Raw genomic sequence first — 23,669 nt, 5'->3', positions numbered from 1 at the left:
TGAATATATATGAGCAGTAGCAACGGTGCCAGAAAATAGCTTGCGGGCGTGTAGTTGATGGTGGTAGTATTGCAGCAGTAGTAACACAAGAAACAGTAAACAAGCAGCGATAGCGATATTTAGGAACAAGGCCTAGGGATTACACTTTCACTAGTGGACACTCTCAACATTGATCACATAACAGAATAGATAAATGCATACTCTACACTTTTGTTGGATGATGAACACATTGCGTAGGATTACACGAACCCTCAATGCCGGAGTTAACAAGCTCCACAATAATGCTCATGTTTTGGTAACCTTATAGTGTAAGATAGATCAAAAGACTAAACCAAGTACTAACATAGCATGCACATTGTCACCTTCATGCATATGTAGGAGGAATAGATCACATCAATATTATCATAGCAATAGTTAACTTCGCAATCTACAAGAGATCATGATCATAGCATAAACCAAGTACTAACACGGTGCACACACTGTCACCTTTACACAGGTGCAGGAGGAATAGAACTACTTTAATAACTTTGCTAGAGTAGCACATAGATAAATTGTGATACAAACTCATATGAATCTCAATCATGTAAAGCAGCTCATGAGATTATTGTATTGAGGTACATGGGAGAGAGATGAACCACATAGCTACAGCGGAGCCCTCAGCCTCGGGGGTGGATTACTCCCTCCTCATCATGGAGGCAGCGATGGCGGTGAAGATGGCGGTGAAGACGGCGGTGGAGATGGCTCCGGGGGCAATTCCCCATCCCGGCAGGGTGCCGAAACAGAGTTCTGTCCCCCGAATTGGAGTTTCGCGATGGCGGCGGCGCCCCTGGAGTCTTTCTGGAGTTTCGTCAATTGGTACTGCGTTTTTAGGTCGAAAGGGCTTTTATAGGCGAAGAGGCGGCGCAGGGGGGCACCTGGGGGCGCCACACCCTAGGCTGGCGCGGCCTAGGCCTGGCCCGCGCCGCCATGTGGTGTGGTGGCCCCCTGGCCCCTCTCCGACTCTTCTTCGGTGTTCTGGACGCTTCCGGGAAAAATAGGAGGTTTGGCGTTGATTTCGTCCAATTCCGAGAATATTGCCCGAACAGCCTTTCTGGAACCAAAAACAGCAGAAAAGAGGAACTGGCACTGTGGCATCTTGTTAATAGGTTAGTTCCAGAAAATGCATGAAAATGATATAAAGTGTGAACAAAACATGTTGGTATTGTCATAAAACAAGCATGGAACATCGGAAATTATAGATACGTTGGAGACGTATCAATGGGAGCGTCAAGCACAACCAATTCCAAGGGAAGTGGTTTGCCCGGATTGCAAGGAAGCGGCTAGGTTGGCCACTCTTCCCCCTGCCTGGCGCGACGAGAAGAAGCAGTGTGTCGGGACAACCTACTGGGAATTTGTATCTTATTGCTTTAGGCACAACATACCATTTGATCCGAAGAATATGCCACCATGGATAAAGGACCCGTGCGAGCCTACTTCGGGGTCTCCGTGGGATGGCGGTTCACATGGTGAGCAAGCTAGGGCAATGGCTGGATGTGGTGAGCTAGCAAGGGCAGGGCCTGTATCTGGTTGGGAAGCTCCAACAAGGATTCCCGACACACGAAGTGCGAACGAGTGCAGAACTTGGACTACCAACCCATGGGAGGCAGGTACAAGCGGCACCGGCAAGCGCATCAAGAGGGATGATGATAATTGGTGAACTAGGCTGGCGTTATATGTTTCCAAGATTGTACATAAGTTTAGAATTATGAACTGGTAGTATTGTTTAGGTGATGTAATTACTTTTGCAACAATGTGTATGAGGTTTCAGAACCACGCATCCTTATTTAAACATGTTTAAAACATGAAAATGAAAAGGTAAGCCTGCATCCTTCTTAGTCACTCCAAAATGAAGCTTTTCGGAAGGTATTTGAAATTTCCATGTTTGAAACCCAAAACGACTTCTCTTCGTGATTGACTTCATAAGACAAAGTTCAGGCTTAGGGGTAGATACATGATTTTTCTGGTTTGAATATGACTAGACCTTGTTTATCAACTTGAGTGCTTACTATATGACATAAGAAGGCTATGTGCTTTGGTTTTTCTTTTTTTTTGAAATTTTATGCCCATTTGAATCTTGGTCAAATCCTAGGTACGGTTTGACCAAGATTTGAACAAGTTTAAAATATGAAAATAAAATGTAAGCCCGGTCTGGATCCTTCTTAGTCACTCTGAAATGAAGCTTTTGGGAGGTTTCTGAAATTTCCATGTTTGAAACCCAAAACCACTTCTCTTCATGCTTGACTTCGTAAGATAGAGTTTAGGGTTAGGGGTAGATACGTACATGATTTTTCTAACTATTTTTATGCCCATTTGAATCTTGGTCAAATCATAGGTTTGACCAAGATTTAAACATGTTTAAAATATGAAAATGAAAAGGTAAGCCTGCATCCTTCTTAGTCACTCCAAAATGAAGTTTTTGGGAAGGTTTTTGAAATTTCCATGTTTGAAACCCAAAAACAACTTCTCTTCGTGCTTGACTTCATAAGACAAAGTTTAGCGTTAGGGGTAGATACATGATTTTTCTGGTTTGAATATGTCTAGACCTTGTTTATCAACTTGAGTGCTTATTATATGACATAAAAAGGCTATGTGCTTTGGTTTTTCATTTTTTATACCCATTTGAATCTTGGTCAAATCCTAGGTTTGACCAAGATTTGAACAAGTTTAAAACATAAAAATAAAAGGTAAGCTCGATCTGGATCCTTCTTAGTCACTCTAAAATGAAGCTTTTGGGGGGTTCTTGAAATTTCCATGTTTGAAACCCAAAACCACGTCTCTTCATGCTTGACTTCATAAGACAGAGTTTAGGGTTAGGGTAGATACATGATTTGTCTGGTTTGAATATGTCTTGACCTTGTTTATCAACTTGAATTCTTAATATATGACATAAGAATACTATGTGCTTTGGTTTTCATTTTTTGATTTTTTCTGAATTTTTATGCCCATTTGATCTTGGTCAAATCCTAGGTTTAACCAAGGTTTAAACAAGTTTAAAACATGAAAATAAAAAGGTAAGCCTGCATCCTTCTTAGTCACTCCAAAATGAGGCTTTTGGGAAGGTTTTTGTAATTTCCATGTTTGAAACCTAAAACGACTTCTCTTCGTGCTTGACTTCATAAGACAAAGTTTAGGGTTAGGGGCAGATACAAGATTTTTCTGGTTTGAATATCTCTAGACCTTGTTTACCAACTTGAGTGCTTACTATATATGACATAAGAAGGCTATGTGCTTTGGTTTTTCAGTTTTTTGAATTTTTATACCCATTTGAATCTTGGTCAAATCCTAGGTACGGTTTGACCAAGATTTGAACATGTTTAAAACATGAAAATAAAAGGTAAGCATGGATCCTTCTTAGTAACTCTAAAATGAAGCTTTTGGGAGGTTTTTGAAATTTCCATGTTTGAAACCCAAAACCACTTCTCTTCATGCTTGATCGACTTCATAAGACAGAATTTAGGGTTAGTGGGTAGATACATGATTTGTCTGGTTTGAATATGTTTAGACCTTGTTTATCAAATTGAATGCTTACTATATGACATAAGAATACTATGTGCTTTAGTTTTCATTTTTTTTGATTTTTTCTGATTTTTTTGTCCATTTGATCTTGGTCAAATCCTAGGTTTAACCAAGATTTAAACAAGTTTAAGACATGAAAATGAAAAGGTAAGCCTGCATCCTTCTTAGTCACTCCAAAATGAAGCTTTTGGGAAGGTTTTTGAAATTTCCATGTTTGAAACCCAAAACCACTTCTCTTCATGCTTTACTTCATAAGACAGAGTTTAGGGTTAGGGGTAGATATACGTGATTTGTCTAGTTTGAATATGTCTAGACCTTGTTTTATCAACTTGAATTCTTACTATATGACATAAAAAAAAACTATGTGGTTTGGTTTGATAGTTCATTGTTCATAATTCATAGTTGATCATACATACGGATCATACATACAGAATTGCGCGATCCTTATCGCGACTTCTAACCTATCTAGTCGTCGAGGAAGATGATGGTCGCGTTCTCCTCCGCATCCCGCGCCTCCTTCTCCTTCACGGCGGCGATGGCAGCCGCCTTGTCTTCTTCCTCCGCCCTCTTCTTGTCGGCATCGTCCTTGAGGGACGCGGCAAGCACCTTCAAGAAGAGGGGGTCTTCCCCTTCCTCCGCCTCCTCCGCCTCCTCGCCGGCTGGCGGCGCGAATCCGCCGCTGGTGCTCGCCTCCCACGCCGCCTTCGACCGGCGGTTCCTCTCCCGGTCGGCGCGCCATTTGTTGAAGACGGGGCCGCTCATCGGTTTGAGCGGCGGATCCGCCTTGTACCAGAGCCCGCCCGGGGCGAACTCGCGGAGCGACGACGGCATGTACAGGGAGCCTCTGTACCTGCACGCCGCGCGCCGACTCCCGGTGGCGGACTGCTTGCACTGGAGCCGCCACGCCTCCTCGAGCGTGTCCGGCGCGCGGGATCGCTTCGATCCGCTCGCGAGCGACGCGGAACTGGTACGGCGTGAATACATGGCGAGCGGCGAAGAATCACCACCCTGCAATCAAGGCCAAGCACGCAGCATATGGCCTCTTCCTTACGTCTTTTGACTGGTTTGTTGCCGGTCAACGCCCCTGCTGCTGGCCCTGATGCTCCTGGTCCTGTTTAAAGTTCAGCATTAAACTCTACTATACAACTGTCGTGGTCTTGTGATGTACAGTACTAGTACTCTTTTGTAGCATTTGTGATGTAGTAGTACTATACTTTTTTTTGAACCGATATAGTACTATCTAAGAAAAGTACTCCCTCCGATTCACATTCTTTTTAGCACCAAGAAATATGGATCGGAGCGAGGGAGTAAATTGGCATCTCGTGCATGAAGCTTGACAGATTGATCGGGTTGGCTAGAACGGCTAAACAATGCTGCTCATTAGGCAAATGCATGCCATGTACGATAGTATACATCTAGTAAAGAAGTCTATACTGACATAAAAAAAGACTACATTGGGGATGAGAGTCAATTGGGGCATCTACAATACAGAAAATCTTGCTCGTAGTTGATTTTGGCTAAGAGGGTTTTGTGCCCATACTTATCTTGGTCAAATCCTAGGTTTGACAATGATTTAAACAAGTTTAAAATATGAAAATGAAAAGGTAAGCATGGATACTTCTTAGTCACTCTAAAATGAAGCTTTTGAAAGGTTTTTGATATTTCCATGTTTGAAACCAAGAACCACTTCTCTTCATGCTTGGCTTCATAAGATAAAGTTTAGGGGTTAGGGGGTAGATACATGATTTGTTTGGTTTGAATATGTCTAGACCTTGTTTATCAGCTTGAATGCTTACTATATGACATAAGAAGACTATGTACTTTGGTTTTTCATTTTTTCATTTTTTAAATTTTATGCCCATTTGAGTCTTGGTCAAATACACTAGCTATGACCAAGATGTAAACAAGTTTAAAACATGAAAATGAAAAGGTAAGCATGGATCCTTCTTAGTCACTCTAAAATGAAGCTTTTGGCGGGTTCTTAAAATTTCCAAGTTTGAAACCCAAAACCACTTCTCTTCATGCTTGACTACATAAGACAGAGTTTAGGGTTAGGGGTAGATACATGATTTTTCTTGTTTGAATATATCTAGACCTTGTTTGTCAACTTTAATGCTAACTATATGACATAAGAAAACTATGTGCTTTGGTTTTTAATTTTTCTAATTTTTTTATTTTGATGCACATTTGAATCTTTGTCAAATCCTAGGTTTGACCAAGATTTAAACAAGTATAAAACATGAAAATGAAAAGGGGAAGCATGTATCCTTCTTAGTCACTCTAAAATGAAGTTTTTGGGATGTTCTTGAAATTTTCATGTTTGAAACCCAAAACCACTTCTCTTCATGCTTGACTTCATAAGATATAGTTTAGGGGCTAGGGGATAGATACATGATTTGCCTAGGTTTGAATATGCATGTCCAAACCTTGTTTATCAACTTGAATGCTTAGTATATGACATAAGAAGACTATATGCTTTTGTTTTTCATTTTTCTGATTTTTTTTAAATTTTATGCCCATTTGAATCTTTTGGTCAAATCCTTGGTTTAATTTGACACGGATTTAAACAAGTTTAAAATATGAAAATGAAAAGGTGGTAAGCAGGCATGGATCCTTCTTATATATATTAGTCACTCTAAAATGAAGCTTTTGGGAGGTTTTTGAAATTTCCATGTTTGAAACCCAAAACCACTTCTCTTCATGTTGTTGACTTCATAAGATAGAGTTTAGGGGTTAGGGGTATAGATACATGATTTGTCTTGTTTGAATATGTGTCTAGACCTTGTTTATCAACTTTAATGCTTACTATATGACATAAGAACACTATGTGCTTTAATTTGGTTTTTAATTTTTATATTGTTTTTGAATTTTGATGCACATTTTGAATCTTGGTCAAATCCTAGGTTTGACCGAGATTTGAACAAGTTTAAAACAAGAAAATAAAAGGTAAGCCCGCCAGACTGGATCCTTCTTAGTCACTCTATAATGAAGCTTTTAGGGGGGTTGTTGAAAATGTAAGCATGTATCCTTCTTAGTACGTCACACCACAATGAAGCTTTTGGGAGGGTTTTTGAAATGTCCATGTTTGAAACCCAAAACGACTTCTCTTCGTGCTTGACTTCATAATTAAGACAAAGTTTAGGGTTAGGGGTAGATACATGATTTTTCTGGTTTGAATATGTCTAGACTTTGTTTATCAACTTGAGTGCTTACTATATGGCATATATAAGAAGCTAGGCTATGTGCTTTGGTTTTTCATTTTTTTTTGAATTTTTATGCCCATTTGAATCTTGGTCAAATCCTAGGTACGTACGGTTTGAACAAGATTTGAACATGTTTAAAACATGAAAATAAAAGGTAAGCATGGATCCTTCTTAGTCACTCTAAAATGAAGCTTTTGGGAGGTTTTTGAAATTTCCATGTTTGAAACCCAAAACCACTTCTCTTCATGCTTGGCTTCGTAAGATAGAGTTTAGGGTTTGGGGTAGATACGTACATGATTTTTCTAAATATTTTTACGCCCATTTGAATCTTCGTCAAATCCTAAGTTTGACCAAGATTTGAACAAGTTTAAAACATGAAAATGAAAAGGGTAAGCCTGGATCCTTGTTTAGGGTTAGGGGGTAGATACATGATTTTTGTGGTTTGAATATGCCAGACCTTGTTTATCACCTTGAATGCTTACTATATGACATAGGAAGACGGCGTGCTTTTGTTTATTCTTTTTTTTTGAATTTTTTTGAATTTTTATGCCCATTTGAATCATGGTCAAATCCTAAGTTTGACCAAGATTTAAACATGTTTAAAACATGAAAATGAAAAAGTAAGCCTGGATCCTTCTTAGTCACTCCAAAATGTACCAATTGATAAATGAGTTAACTTGGCTTCATGGAAAAAATAATGTCATGTAAATGATTTAACTTGGCTTTCGTACCCTTGAATCCATAGGAAACTTTGTATAAATGTAGTAGTATAATAATCAACCGAGTTTTTACATCAACAGGTCTGTCACTTACGTGTGGTGCCCATGCGTGAGGTCCCACACTTCAGTGAGCACAACTCACGTGCAATAGGTATGCAAACTCCCAGCCATTTTCTTTGTCAAGAGAAGACGCATCAGGATGCGTATCGAAAGTATGTGGGTCCTTCTGGATCCTTCGGTTGTCCCTCTCACAAAAAAAAACAAATCTCTCTCATTCTCGGCCTCGCTGGACTCGCTCGCTCGCTCGCTCCTGCTCACTGACAAACCCTGCACAAAAGTCAACATCATCACACGAAAAAGGGGAGACACCATAATTCTCTCCCTTCTTCTCTCCTTCCGAGTGATCCCTCTTCCTCCGAGTTTCACTCGACGGGCAAACACACATGTGCTGCATAGTAATAATAAAAAAGTAGAAAAATCGACCTACAAATCTATGATTAAATAGGTTAAACTAGGGTTTTGCCCACTACTACAGATCAAGTTCAAAAATATCCAACTACTACTTCGATTTTGGGCTACTAATATAAAATTAAAATAAGTTGAACTAGTATTCCTCTAAAAAATCATTTTGGTATGCATTGTTTGATACTTTTCATAGCTATAGTGCATCACAAATTTATGATTTCATGCTTTGCTTTGCCAATTTCGATTTTTTCTAACCACCTTCTCTTTGATTTCAAATTTAGGTCAAACTATCGATGCCTACTATGTGTTCTACTTGAATTGGATGCAGCGTGCGCACATGTTTTGCCATTGTTTTGGGCTTCCACACATCTTTGGGGCATCCAAGTATTTAAGTTACCTTGTTTTTTTGAATTGTAATTCATACCCTTCCTCCCAATTTTTATGCCCATTTGAATCTTGGTCAAATCATAAGTTTGACCAAGATTTGAACAAGTTTAAAACATGAAAATGAAAAGGTAAGCCTGAATCCTTCTTAGACACTCTAAAATGAGAAGCTTTTGGGAGTTTTTTGAAATTTCCATGTTTGAAACCCAAAACCACTTCTCTTCATGCTTGACTTCATAAGACAGAGTTAATTTAGGGTTAGGGGGTAGATACATGATTTGTCTAGTTTGTTGTTTAGACCTTGTTTATCAACTTGAATGCTTACTATATGACATAATAATACTATGTGCTTTGGTTTTCATTTTTTTTTGATTTTTTCTGAATTTTTATGCCCATTTGATCTTGGTCAAATCCTAGGCTTAACCAATATTTAAACAAGTTTAAAACATGAAAATGAAAAGGTAAGCCTGTATCCTTCTTAATTAGTCACTCCAAAATGAAGCTTTTTGGAAGGTTTTTGAAATTTCCATGTTTGAAATCCAAAACGACTTCTCTTCGTGCTTGACTTCATAAGACAAAGTTTAGGGCTAGGGGTAGAAACATGATTTTTCTGGTTTGAATATGTCTAGACCTTGTTTATGAACTTGAGTGCTTACGTACTATATGACATAAGAAGGCTATATGCTTTGGTTTTTCATTTTTTTTGAAATTGTATGCCCATTTTTGAATCTTGATCAAATCCTAGGTACGGTTTGACCAAGATTTGAACAATTTTAAAACATGAAAATAAAAGGTAAGCCTGACCTGGATCCTTTAGTCACTCTAAAATGAAGCTTTTGGGGCGTTCTTGAAATTTCCAAGTTTGAAACCCAAAACCACTTCTCTTCATGCTTGACTACATAAGACAGAGTTTAGGGTTAGGGGTAGATACATGATTTTTCTTGTTTGAATATATCTAGACCTTGTTTATATCAACTTTAATGCTAACTATATGACATAAGAAAACTATGTGCTTTGGTTTTTAATTTTTCTGATTTTTTATTTTGATGCACATTTGAATCTTTGTCAAATCCTAGGTTTGACCAAGATTTAAACAAGTATAAAACATGAAAATGAAAAGGGGAAGCCTGTATCCTTCTTAGTCACTCTAAAATGAAGTTTTTGGGATGTTCTTGAAATTTTCATGTTTGAAACCCAAAACCACTTCTCTTCATGCTTGACTTCATAAGATATAGTTTAGGGGCTAGGGGATAGATACATGATTTCCCTAGGTTTGAATATGCATGTCCAAACCTTGTTTATCAACTTGAATGCTTAGTATATGACATAAGAAGACTATATGCTTTTGTTTTTCATTTTTCTGATTTTTTTTAAAATTTTATGCCCATTTGAATCTTTTGGTCAAATCCTTGGTTTAATTTGACACGGATTTAAACAAGTTTAAAATATGAAAATGAAAAGGTGGTAAGCAGGCATGGATCCTTCTTATATATATTAGTCACTCTAAAATGAAGCTTTTGGGAGGTTTTTGAAATTTCCATGTTTGAAACCCAAAACCACTTCCCTTCATGTTGTTGACTTCATAAGATAGAGTTTAGGGGTTAGGGGTATAGATACATGATTTGTCTTATATGAATATGTGTCTAGACCTTGTTTATCAACTTTAATGCTTACTATATGACATAAGAACACTATGTGCTTTAATTTGGTTTTTAATTTTTATAATTTTTTTTGAATTTTGATGCACATTTTGAATCTTGGTCAAATCCTAGGTTTGACCGAGATTTGAACAAGTTTAAAACAAGAAAATAAAAGGTAAGCCCGCCAGACTGGATCCTTCTTAGTCACTCTATAATGAAGCTTTTAGGGGGTTTGTTGAAAATGTAAGCATGTATCCTTCTTAGTACGTCACACCACAATGAAGCTTTTGGGAGGGTTTTTGAAATGTCCATGTTTGAAACCCAAAACGACTTCTCTTCGTGCTTGACTTCATAATTAAGACAAAGTTTAGGGTTAGGGGTAGATACATGATTTTTCTGGTTTGAATATGTCTAGACTTTGTTTATCAACTTGAGTGCTTACTATATGGCATATATAAGAAGCTAGGCTATGTGCTTTGGTTTTTCTTTTTTTTTTTGAATTTTTATGCCCATTTGAATCTTGGTCAAATCCTAGGTACGTACGGTTTGACCAAGATTTGAACATGTTTAAAACATGAAAATAAAAGGTAAGCATGGATCCTTCTTAGTCACTCTAAAATGAAGCTTTTGGGAGGTTTTTGAAATTTCCATGTTTGAAACCCAAAACCACTTCTCTTCATGCTTGGCTTCGTAAGATAGAGTTTAGGGTTTGGGGTAGATACGTACATGATTTTTCTAAGTATTTTTACGCCCATTTGAATCTTCGTCAAATCCTAAGTTTGACCAAGATTTGAACAAGTTTAAAACATGAAAATGAAAAGGGTAAGCCTGGATCCTTGTTTAGGGTTAGGGGGTAGATACATGATTTTTGTGGTTTGAATATGCCAGACCTTGTTTATCACCTTGAATGCTTACTATATGACATAGGAAGACGGCGTGCTTTAGTTTTTTCTTTTTTTTTGAATTTTTATGCCCATTTGAATCTTGGTCAAATCCTAAGTTTGACCAAGATTTAAACATGTTTAAAACATGAAAATGAAAAAGTAAGCCTGGATCCTTCTTAGTCACTCCAAAATGTACCAATTGATAAATGAGTTAACTTGGCTTCATGGAAAAAATAATGTCATGTAAATGATTTAACTTGGCTTTCATACCCTTGAATCCATAGGAAACTTGTATAAATGTAGTAGTATAATAATCAACCGAGTTTTTACATCAACAGGTCTGTCACTTACGTGTGGTGCCCATGCGTGAGGTCCCACACTTCAGTGAGCACAAGTCACGTGCAATAGGTACGCAAACTCCCAGCCATTTTCTTTGTCAAGAGAAGACGCATCAGGATGCGTATCGGAAGTATGTGGGTCCTTCTGGATCCTTCGGTTGTCCCTCTCACAAAAAAAAAATCTCTCTCATTCTCGGCCTCGCCGACTCGCTCGCTCGCTCGCTCCTGCTCACCGACAAACCTGCACAAAAGTCAACATCATCACACGAAAAAGGGGAGACACCATAATTCTCTCCCTTCTTCTCTCCTTCCGAGTGATCCTCTTCCTCCGAAGTTTCACTCGACGGGCAAACACACATGTGCTGCATAGTAATAATAAAAAAGTAGAAAAATCGACCTACGAATCTATGATTAAATAGGTTAAACTAGGGTTTTGCCCACTACTACAGATCAAGTTCAAAAATATCCAACTACTACTTCGATTTTGGGCTACTAATATAAAATTAAAATAAGTTGAACTAGTATTCCTCTAAAAAATCATTTTGGTATGCATTGTTTGATACTTTTCATAGCTATAGTGCATCACAAATTTATGATTTCATGCTTTGCTTTGCCAATTTCGATTTTTTCTAACCACCTTCTCTTTGATTTCAAATTTAGGTCCAACTATCGATGCCTACTATGTGTTCTACTTGAATTGGATGCAGCGTGCGCACATGTTTTGCCATTGTTTTGGGCTTCCACACATCTTTGGGGCATCCAAGTATTTAAGTTACCATGTTTTTTTGAATTGTAATTCATACCCTTCCTCCCAATTTTTATGCCCATTTGAATCTTGGTCAAATCCTAAGTTTGACCAAGATTTGAACAAGTTTAAAACATGAAAATGAAAAGGTAAGCCTGAATCCTTCTTAGTCACTCTAAAATGAGAAGCTTTTGGGAGTTTTTTGAAATTTCCATGTTTGAAACCCAAAACCACTTCTCTTCATGCTTGACTTCATAAGACAGAGTTAATTTAGGGTTAGGGGGTAGATACATGATTTGTCTAGTTTGTTGTTTAGACCTTGTTTATCAACTTGAATGCTTACTATATGACATAATAATACTATGTGCTTTGGTTTTCATTTTTTTTTGATTTTTTCTGAATTTTTATGCCGATTTGATCTTGGTCAAATCCTAGGCTTAACCAATATTTAAACAAGTTTAAAACATGAAAATGAAAAGGTAAGCCTGTATCCTTCTTAATTAGTCGCTCCAAAATGAAGCTTTTGGGAAGGTTTTTGAAATTTCCATGTTTGAAATCCAAAACGACTTCTCTTCGTGCTTGACTTCATAAGACAAAGTTTAGGGCTAGGGGTAGAAACATGATTTTTCTGGTTTGAATATGTCTAGACCTTGTTTATGAACTTGAGTGCTTACGTACTATCTAAAGGTATAATAGCTGCCCCCCATAGGGGGCTTCACAGCGATCAGCGCACGTGAGCCGCCGGATCTCCTCATCGATGCATCTTGTTCGTTCGTTTTGGGTACTCTCCTTTTGGGTACTCTCCTCTCACTAGCTAACCCCATGCAATGGCAGATTGTTACCCGCCTCCGGCTGCATGTGGGCCCCACCTTTGCCGGCCCCGCACGTCAGCCACTGCGAGTAGGATCTCTGTCGGTGCACATTGTCATCGGGCAGTGGATCTCCACCCCGCAGGGGTATTTTTGGTATTTCAGCCTGGCATGGTATAAAAGCGAGCCCCAGTGGCAAAAACCCTAGCAGCCTCCTCGCGCCCCCGCCTGCGCCTCGCCCTCGTCGCCCGCCACCGCCTCCAGCCGCCGCCTCGCGGCCCCGCCCCGCCTCGCCCCTGCCCCGTTCTCGTCGCCGGCCGCCGCCTCGAGCCGCCTCCAGCCCTGCTCCCTCGCTCCCCAGGTCGCCGCCTCGAACCGCCAGATAGCATCAGCGCCGGCCGTCGCCTCGACCCGCCGCCAACCTCCTCCGAATCCGCTCGCGAGCGCCCTTCCCCATCTCCTTTCTTGCACACCACCACCATCTCAAGCTCCTCTGTTCCGTCCGCTGCTCCCGCGACGACGGAGATGGCGCCGGTCGCACATGATTCACGGCGGAGCGGCAGGCTTGTTCGTCGGCGCACGCGTGCGCGCACATCGCGCGCGGCTCTGTCAATCTTGCATACCTGCGTCGCGCTCTTGGCCGAGGTCAGCTGCCGCTGCACTCCGCCAAGCCGGCCCCCAGGATGCATCGGCGGTGATGCAGTCCATAGAGGGGAGAGGAGAGGAACCTCACCGGACGTAGCTGCCCCCCATAGGGGGCTTCACACCGATCAGCGCACGTGAGCCGCCGGATCTCCTCATCGATGCATCTTGTTCGTTCGTTTTGGGTACTCTCCTTTTGGGTACTCTCCTCTCACTAGCTAACCCCATGCAATGGCAGATTGTTACCCGCCTCCGGCTGCATGTGGGCCCCACCTTTGCCGGCCCCGCACGTCAGCCACTGCGAGTAGGATCTCTGTCGGTGCACATTGTCATCGGGCAGTGGATCTCCACCCCGCAGGGGTATTTTTGGTATTTCAGCCTGGCATGGTATAAAAGCGAGCCCCCAGGGCAAAAAACCCTAGCAGCCTCCTCGCGCCCCCGCCCCGCGCCCGCCCTCGTCGCCCGCCACCGCCTCCAGCCGCCGCCTCGCGGCCCCGCCCCGCTTTCGCCCTGCCCCGTTCTCGTCGCTGCCGCCGCCTCGAGCCGCCTCCAGCCCTGCTCCCTCGCTCCCCAGGTCGCCGCCTCGAGCCGCCGGATAGCATCAGCGCCGGCCGTCGCCTCGACCTGCCGCCAACCTCCTCCGAATCCGCTCGCGAGCGCCCTTCCCCATCTCCTTTCTTGCACACCACCACCATCTCAAGCTCCTCTGTTCCGTCCGCTGCTCCCGCGACGACGGAGATGGCGCCGGTCGCACATGATTCACGGCGGAGCGGCAGGCTTGTTCGTCGGCGCACGCGTGCACGCACATCGCGCGCGGCTCTGTCAATCTTGCATACCTGCGTCGCGCTCTTGGCCGAGGTCAGCTGCCGTTGCACTCCGCCAAGCCGGCCCCCAGGATGCGTCGGCGGTGATGCAGTCCATAGAGGGGAGAGGAGAGGAACCTCACCGGACGTAGCTGCCCCCCATAGGGGGCTTCACAGCGATCAGCGCACGTGAGCCGCCGGATCTCCTCATCGATGCATCTTGTTCGTTCGTTTTGGGTACTCTCCTTTTGGGTACTCTCCTCTCACTAGCTAACCCCATGCAATGGCAGATTGTTACCCGCCTTCGGCTGCATGTGGGCCCCACCTTTGCCGGCCCCGCACGTCAGCCACTGCGAGTAGGATCTCTGTCGGTGCACATTGTCATCGGGCAGTGGATCTCCACCCCGTAGGGGTATTTTTGGTATTTCATCCTGGCATGGTATAAAAGCGAGCCCCCAGGGCAAAAAACCCTAGCAGCCTCCTCGCGCCCCCGCCCCGCGCCCGCCCTCGTCGCCCGCCACCGCCTCCAGCCGCCGCCTCGCGGCCCCGCCCTCGCCCCTGCCCCGTTCTCGTCGCCGGCCGCCGCCTCGAGCCGCCTCCAGCCCTGCTCCCTCGCTCCCCAGGTCGCCGCCTCGAGCCGCCGGATAGCATCAGCGCCGGCCGTCGCCTCGACCCGCCGCCAACCTCCTCCGAATCCGCTCGCGAGCGCCCTTCCCCATCTCCTTTCTTGCACACCACCACCATCTCAAGCTCCTCTGTTCCGTCCGCTGCTCCCGCGACGACGGAGATGGCGCCGGTCGCACATGATTCACGGCGGAGCGGCAGGCTTGTTCGTCGGCGCACGCGTGCGCGCACATCGCGCGCGGCTCACAATCTTGCATACCTGCGTCGCGCTCTTGGCCGAGGTCAGCTGCCGCTGCACTCCGCCAAGCCGGCCCCCAGGATGCGTCGGCGGTGATGCAGTCCATAGAGGGGAGAGGAGAGGAACCTCACCGGACGTAGCTGCCCCCCATAGGGGGCTTCACAGCGATCAGCGCACGTGAGCCGCCGGATCTCCTCATCGATGCATCTTGTTCGTTCGTTTTGGGTACTCTCCTTTTGGGTACTCTCCTCTCACTAGCTAACCCCATGCAATGGCAGATTGTTACCCGCCTCCGGCTGCATGTGGGCCCCACCTTTGCCGGCCCCGCACGTCGCCCATCGCGAGTAGGATCTCTGTCGGTGCACATTGTCATCGGGCGGTGGATCTCCACCCCGCAGGGGTATTTTTGGTATTTCAGCCTGGCATGGTATAAAGCGAGCCCCAGGGCAAAAACCCTAGCAGCCTCCTCGCGCCCCCGCCCGCGCCGCCCTCGTCGCCCGCCACCGCCTCCGGCCGCCGCCTCGCAGCCCCGCCCCGCCCTCGCCCCTGCCCCGTTCTCGTCGCCGACCGCCGCCTCGAGCCGCCTCCAGCCCTGCTCCCTCGCTCCCCAGGTCGCCGCCTCGAGCCGCCGGATAGCATCAGCGCCGGCCGTCGCCTCGACCCGCCGCCAACCTCCTCTGAATCCGCTCGCGAGCGCCCTTCCCCATCTCCTTTCTTGCACGCCACCACCATCTCAAGCTCCTCTGTTCCGTCCGCTGCTCCCGCGACGACGGAGATGGCGCCGGTCGCACATGATTCACGGCGGAGCGGCAGGCTTGTTCGTCGGCGCACGCGTGCGCGCACATCGCGCGCGGCTCTGTCAATCTTGCATACCTGCGTCGCGCTCTTGGCCGAGGTCAGCTGCCGCTGCACTCCGCCAAGCCGGCCCCCAGGATGCGTCGGCGGTGATGCAGTCCATAGAGGGGAGAGGAGAGGAACCTCACCGGACGTAGCTGCCCCCCATAGGGGGCTTCACAGCGATCAGCGCACGTGAGCCGCCGGATCTCCTCATCGATGCATCTTGTTCGTTCGTTTTGGGTACTCTCCTTTTGGGTACTCTCCTCTCACTAGCTAACCCCATGCAATGGCAGATTGTTACCCGCCTCCGGCTGCATGTGGGCCCCACCTTTGCCGGCCCCGCACGTCAGCCACTGCGAGTAGGATCTCTGTCGGTGCACATTGTCATCGGGCAGTGGATCTCCACCCCGCAGGGGTATTTTTGGTATTTCAGCCTGGCATGGTATAAAAGCGAGCCCCCAGGGCAAAAAACCCTAGCAGCCTCCTCGCGCCCCCGCCCCGCGCCCGCCCTCGTCGCCCGCCACCGCCTCCAGCCGCCGCCTCGCAGCCCCGCCCCCGCTTTCGCCTGCCCGTTCTCGTCGCCGGCCGCCGCCTCGAGCCGCCTCCAGCCCTGCTCCCTCGCTCCCCAGGTCGCCGCCTCGAGCCGCCGGATAGCATCAGCGCCGGCCGTCGCCTCGACCTGCCGCCAACCTCCTCCGAATCCGCTCGCGAGCGCCCTTCCCCATCTCCTTTCTTGCACACCACCACCATCTCAAGCTCCTCTGTTCCGTCCGCTGCTCCCGCGACGACGGAGATGGCGCCGGTCGCACATGATTCACGGCGGAGCGGCAGGCTTGTTCGTCGGCGCACGCGTGCACGCACATCGCGCGCGGCTCTGTCAATCTTGCATACCTGCGTCGTGCTCTTGGCCGAGGTCAGCTGCCGCTGCACTCCGCCAAGCCGGCCCCCAGGATGCGTCGGCGGTGATGCAGTCCATAGAGGGGAGAGGAGAGGAACCTCACCGGACGTAGCTGCCCCCCATAGGGGCTTCACGGCGATCAGCGCACGTGAGCCGCCGGATCTCCTCATCGATGCATCTTGTTCGTTCGTTTTGGGTACTCTCCTTTTGGGTACTCTCCTCTCACTAGCTAACCCCATGCAATGGCAGATTGTTACCCGCCTCCGGCTGCATGTGGGCCCCACCTTTGCCGGCCCCGCACGTCAGCCACTGCGAGTAGGATCTCTGTCGGTGCACATTGTCATCGAGCAGTGGATCTCCACCCCGTAGGGGTATTTTTGGTATTTCATCCTGGCATGGTATAAAAGCGAGCCCCCAGGGCAAAAAACCCTAGCAGCCGCCTCGCGCCCCCGCCCCGCGCCCGCCCTCGTCGCCCGCCACCGCCTCCAGCCGCCGCCTCGCGGCCCCGCCCTCGCCCCTGCCCCGTTCTCGTCGCCGGCCGCCGCCTCGAGCTGCCTCCAGCCCTGCTCCCTCGCTCCCCAGGTCGCCGCCTCGAGCCGCCGGATAGCATCAGCGCCGGCCGTCGCCTCAACCCGCCGCCAACCTCCTCCGAATCCGCTCGCGAGCGCCCTTCCCCATCTCCTTTCTTGCACACCACCACCATCTCAAGCTCCTCTGTTCCGTCCGCTGCTCCCGCGACGACGGAGATGGCGCCGGTCGCACATGATTCACGGCGGAGCGGCAGGCTTGTTCGTCGGCGCACGCGTGCGCGCACATCGCGCGCGGCTCTGTCAATCTTGCATACCTGCGTCGCGCTCTTGGCCGAGGTCAGCTGCCACTGCACTCCGCCAAGCCGGCCCCCAGGATGCGTCGGCGGTGATGCAGTCCATAGAGGGGAGAGGAGAGGAACCTCACCGGACGTAGCTGCCCCCCATAGGGGGCTTCACAGCGATCAGCGCACGTGAGCCGCCGGATCTCCTCATCGATGCATCTTGTTCGTTCGTTTTGGGTACTCTCCTTTTGGGTACTCTCCTCTCACTAGCTAACCCCATGCAATGGCAGATTGTTACCCGCCTCCGGCTGCATGTGGGCCCCACCTTTGCCGGCCCCGCACGTCAGCCACTGCGAGTAGGATCTCTGTCGGTGCACATTGTCATCGGGCAGTGGATCTCCACCCCGCAGGGGTATTTTTGGTATTTCAGCCTGGCATGGTATAAAAGCGAGCCCCCAGGGCAAAAAACCCTAGCAGCCTCCTCGCGCCCCCGCCCCGCGCCCGCCCTCGTCGCCCGCCACCGCCTCCAGCCGCCGCCTCGCGGCCCCGCCCTCGCCCCTGCCCCGTTCTCGTCGCCGACCGCCGCCTCGAGCCGCCTCCAGCCCTGCTCCCTCGCTCCCCAGGTCGCCGCCTCGAGCCGCCGGATAGCATCAGCGCCGGCCGTCGCCTCGACCCGCCGCCAACCTCCTCTGAATCCGCTCGCGAGCGCCCTTCCCCATCTCCTTTCTTGCACGCCACCACCATCTCAAGCTCCTCTGTTCCGTCCGCTGCTCCCGCGACGACGGAGATGGCGCCGGTCGCACATGATTCACGGCGGAGCGGCAGGCTTGTTCGTTGGCGCACGCGTGCGCGCACATCGCGCGCGGCTCTGTCAATCTTGCATACCTGCGTCGCGCTCTTGGCCGAGGTCAGCTGCCGCTGCACTCCGCCAAGCCGGCCCCCAGGATGCGTCGGCGGTGATGCAGTCCATAGAGGGGAGAGGAGAGGAACCTCACCGGACGTAGCTGCCCCCCATAGGGGGCTTCACAGCGATCAGCGCACGTGAGCCGCCGGATCTCCTCATCGATGCATCTTGTTCGTTCGTTTTGGGTACTCTCCTTTTGGGTACTCTCCTCTCACTAGCTAACCCCATGCAATGGCAGATTGTTACCCGCCTCCGGCTGCATGTGGGCCCCACCTTTGCCGGCCCCGCACGTCAGCCACTGCGAGTAGGATCTCTGTCGGTGCACATTGTCATCGGGCAGTGGATCTCCACCCCGCAGGGGTATTTTTGGTATTTCAGCCTGGCATGGTATAAAAGCGAGCCCCCAGGGCAAAAAACCCTAGCAGCCTCCTCGCGCCCCCGCCCCGCGCCCGCCCTCGTCGCCCGCCACCGCCTCCAGCCGCCGCCTCGCAGCCCCGCCCTCGCCCCTGCCCCATTCTCGTCGCCGGCCGCCGCCTCGAGCCGCCTCCAGCCCTGCTCCCTCGCTCCCCAGGTCGCCGCCTCGAGCCGCCGGATAGCATCAGCGCCGGCCGTCGCCTCGACCCGCCGCCAACCTCCTCTGAATCCGCTCGCGAGCGCCCTTCCCCATCTCCTTTCTTGCACACCACCACCATCTCAAGCTCCTCTGTTCCGTCCGCTGCTCCCGCGACGACGGAGATGGCGCCGGTCGCACATGATTCACGGCGGAGCGGCATGCTTGTTCGTCGGCGCACGCGTGCGCGCACATCGCGCGCGGCTCTATCAATCTTGCATACCTGCGTCGCGCTCTTGGCCGAGGTCAGCTGCCGCTGCACTCCGCCAAGCCGGCCCCCAGGATGCGTCGGCGGTGATGCAGTCCATGGGGGGCTATGGCTGCTATCGTCATCCATCCAGGGGAACCCTCCTTCCCGGCGTCCTCCACGAGGTTGGTCTGCCGCGACAGTACTTCGACACACTCCGTCCTAGCGGGCTCCTCCGACGACCTTGCCGAGAACACGTCTGGCCCTGCCCGTCCGGTGAGGTTCCTCTCCTCTCCCCTCTATCTCATCCATAAAATGAATCAATCTGATCGTATTTACTTGTTTCGATTTTATTGTAGCTAGGTGTCTGATTACGATTTGCAATCCGTGTGTGCTAGGAAGTCCAGATCAGTAAAGTAGCTGAGTGTTAGCTGAGAATCTCGGAGCGTTTGGATGTCCAAGTGCTTGAAGCGAGGTAAATTGGCTATAACGGTTACGTCTCTTGCCCCCATCACATTCAGCCTCCATTACTAAGAGGAAATCTGGGAGCTGTTGTATATACATATTGAGGAATTGAATGGTGCTGATTGATTTGAAGTGGAAAAAAATCAAGGTGAAACTCAGTAATTAGATAGCTAATTTCGCCTTCATGATTTTATAGTGGGTCTCTGGTCTATATTTGTTCATGATGGCCAATTGCAGGTTTCTGTCTATGGTTCTTACGGGTTTTGCAATTATGCTCTGAAGTTGGTAAATATTGTTGCTTCCGAGGAAACATTTTCCAGCAATGGAAGGTGCTCTTTGGCTCATCAATGACAAGCACCAAAGATCATACATGCAGGCCAGTTTGGTAGTCGATACCATTATCTAATTTCTAATGGGCCATTATCTATGTATGTAACACATAAGACCTTCAGTGAGCTACTGATGTGAATAATATTGGAAGATTGTATCAAGCTATCTGCTATATGATTTTGAATTCATATTCTGTTTTGCATGTATGCATATCGTTTGGTGTTATTCGTTTGCTCGAGATGATTGTCTACTATCTTGGTTCAGGGAAGGATGTATGAATATGTAGGAAAAATAATGTCTTTTATATCAGGGTATATTTCTAAGCAGCCCTACCCAGTATTCTCTTTTTCTAAATAACTTAGTTATATTTACTTCATCTTCTCCCATGTGATAGTTCCTAATAGATAATTGATCTTCTTAAATCATATTTATTAGCGAATTTTTGCTAAAGAAGAAATAAATTCATGAGAGTGCTCTTTTTAGCATTTAATTTACATTGTGTTATGTGATTATGACATTATGTCTATGTCATTTTACTTTCATAGCTGTTAGCATTCCGAGTTACTACTTGGTGGACCTCTGTATTTTATTTGAGTTTGCATTGTTGCAGGTCTTCTCCTTGTTGCTTGTTAGTTTGTAGTTTAAAAGAAAAGATCTGCCATTTAAGATAAATCCAGCCAACAGCCGATTAAAGAGGTATTCACTTGTGCCATTCTTTTCTTTCAAGTTTAGGGACTTTGATTATGTTAGATTTATCCATGTTTTTTTATTTTAGATAACACATTACCATTCATGGTTGTATTCTCTTTCCAGAACCATTCATTTGCATACCTTTTTCTTAGTCTCAGGAAGCAAGTAAGCTTGTCGGCTTGACCCCAAAGTTCAAAACTAAAGGCTATATTTGTTGCGTGTTTTACGGCTAGGATTAATGCTACCCCCCGGAGGAATATAGATCAACATGCATAAGGTTTTCCACATCATTTAGATGTAAGTTCAGGTATACTCTCCTATGTGATAAAGTTTTCCAGTTTATCTGCGTTATTTAGATGCATGTTGTCTCATGTTTAATTCTGCTTTAAGCTAAAATTACAATGTTTACTTTTGTATCTGAGTGTACATTAATGTCATGTCAACATATGCTCCTGTGGAGCAATTGCCCTCTTTTTATTGTCGGTAGATGAACATATTCCTTTTCCCTAAAGATATCCCTTCCCTTTGTTTTCTCTGTTTCTGTTCTGTTTCTGTGATGGTTGGTTTATTCTTGGTTGTACCTTCATGTTTCTTTAGACGCAACATAAGAAAGATGTTGGTGCATGTACATAACCGAGAATTTGACAATTAACCACTTCCCCATGTTTGTTTATTTATTATCATCTTCCCGGAAATAACCTAATTAATATTTTCTAGCTGAGTGGTATTGAACATGATAGCTGGTGGCGCCAGATTTTAAAATCTCATACGAGTATATATCAGTGATATGCGTCTTCCATATTTAGGCCTCTATGATTGTTATCAGAATAATACTTACAAAGTTTTCTTAATTATTCCTATTAGGATACCAAATGGGGTGATAGACAATGCTAATGGTTGTTCAATAACAATGCATTGTCTCTTTTATGTAAAGATTTTTCTAATTCCAGTTTATATATTTATAGAATGCATACAGTATAACCCAGCTCTCCGTCACTATGTCTTCCTTGACGCCCACCCTAACGACCGCAAGCCGCTACAAAATAAAAACGTCCTAGAGGGTGAGCACGGAGCCGAATTGAGTTTTCGCCAACCCCTTCCCATTCCACTATATGTTGCACCTTGCTCCCGCTACTTCTCTGCTCCGCTTCTCCCTCCTCATTTTTTTGTGCACATCTTTTTATCTAGGCATGCAATGTGTTCCATGAAAATGCAGACATATTGCCATGTGAGGATTAATCTAAATAACCGAGGTAAGATTCCTGGTGAAATAGGTTGGGTTAATATTCATGCCACAACATGACTTGAATGCTCTAAAATTCATGAAAGAAACCTATAATGCTATGCTACCCACAGTTTTGGGAAAAGGAAGCATTGCTAAGATACACATACTTGAATTTGGGATAAAAAGTAATTTGTTATGTTCATCATCAGTTTTAAAACAAGGCTATAATTATGCACAAACCATGTCAATGCAGCATGTTCAAATTCGCTATTAGTTTTATTTTGTTTATGATATATTGAGTTTCAGCAGCAAATAGAGTTCCTTAATGTGCTTTTTACTACTGACGTTCTCAGTGGATTCTGCTTTCTGGTGGTGTTTTCTCCGATGACAGGAATATTGTGTCCACAGTCAACATGGACTATCAATTGGACCTGAAAGCGCACTGCAGGATATAACCTCAAGGTGAAATCATTATCCTAATACCTTCACGACCTTTGTTTTTCTCCTATTGGCCTTTTGATGCTATATTTTCAATTTCCGTGAATATTGTGTGTTTGTATTTCTGTCTCCTGCTTTGTGAATGACCTGGATAAGAGTTGGTAAATTTGTGCATGTGTTATTTCGTGGAACCAACAAACTGAAGACTCTTCTGAATTCATGCTTATAGACTGATAAATTGTAGAACTGTTGCTCACTAAATAGATTAAACAGCGTCTTATGCTTTTCTTCAAGAGCATATACTTTATGCTTGCTTTTGCTAGCTGTTTATTTTAAACAGCGTTTTGCTGCAGTAATCATGCGTATAAGAGAAGCAAAAAACTACTGCATTGGTATTTACATCAGGAAAATGGTAAATCTTAACCTCTCTGATGAAATATATGTTCTTTCTGTTGTTTGAATAATAAATGTCTCTGGAACTGGTGATTGTATGTACATGAGTAGCTATTTATATGGTAATTATCTGTCTATTGAAATTTATTGCCAATTCCCCATGGACACGAAACGCTTATATGTTCTGCCACAGATTTTCAATAGTACATTTTAGAATTAAATCTTCTTAATCAGTAAAGATCCTCTAAATATCATCCTCAGTTGTTGCAAATAAAGCAAAATTTTGTTGAGAATGGTTGAGATTAGATTAATACTTGAATTCAACTAAAACCTGGGTATCCCATTTACTTTGATGGAACCTACAAAAGTGCTCTTTGTTAACACTTGCGTAAAAGGAGTTCCATACTTGTATCAGTTAGGTATTGTCTTAGTTCCTCCTAATTACACACTGACGTAAAGTATTTTTGTTGATGCATTATCAGGTTTGCACAGGAGAAAAAAAAGGTGAACAACAATCTAATGATGATAAGGACGGTATAAGTTGGTTCCTAAGTTCAGAAGAAGCAGAGTTTAGTACCTTTATTGAAAAAAAATAGTTAAATATGTTATCTTTCGTAAGCATGGATAAGTTAAAAGTTAGTCAAAATGCTATAAAGAACTAAGTCCCGCTCCTTCGAAAGTTAGTCTTTTATGTGTGCATGTTTCTGAAGGAGAAATATAAGAAACCCTGATCCTTGTGAAGTTTAAACATTCCGGTCCAGCATTTTTATATAAGCGTTTGCTACACTGTTTGTGATTTTGTGTGCTTTATCCTAATTTCATTCCACTGATT

The sequence above is a fragment of the Lolium perenne genome, chromosome 7 (genome assembly GCF_019359855.2).
Source record: "Lolium perenne isolate Kyuss_39 chromosome 7, Kyuss_2.0, whole genome shotgun sequence".
In the NCBI taxonomy this organism is placed as follows: domain Eukaryota; kingdom Viridiplantae; phylum Streptophyta; class Magnoliopsida; order Poales; family Poaceae; genus Lolium; species Lolium perenne.
The sequence above is the reverse complement of the archived record's forward strand: the minus strand, read 5'-3'. Positions refer to the sequence as shown.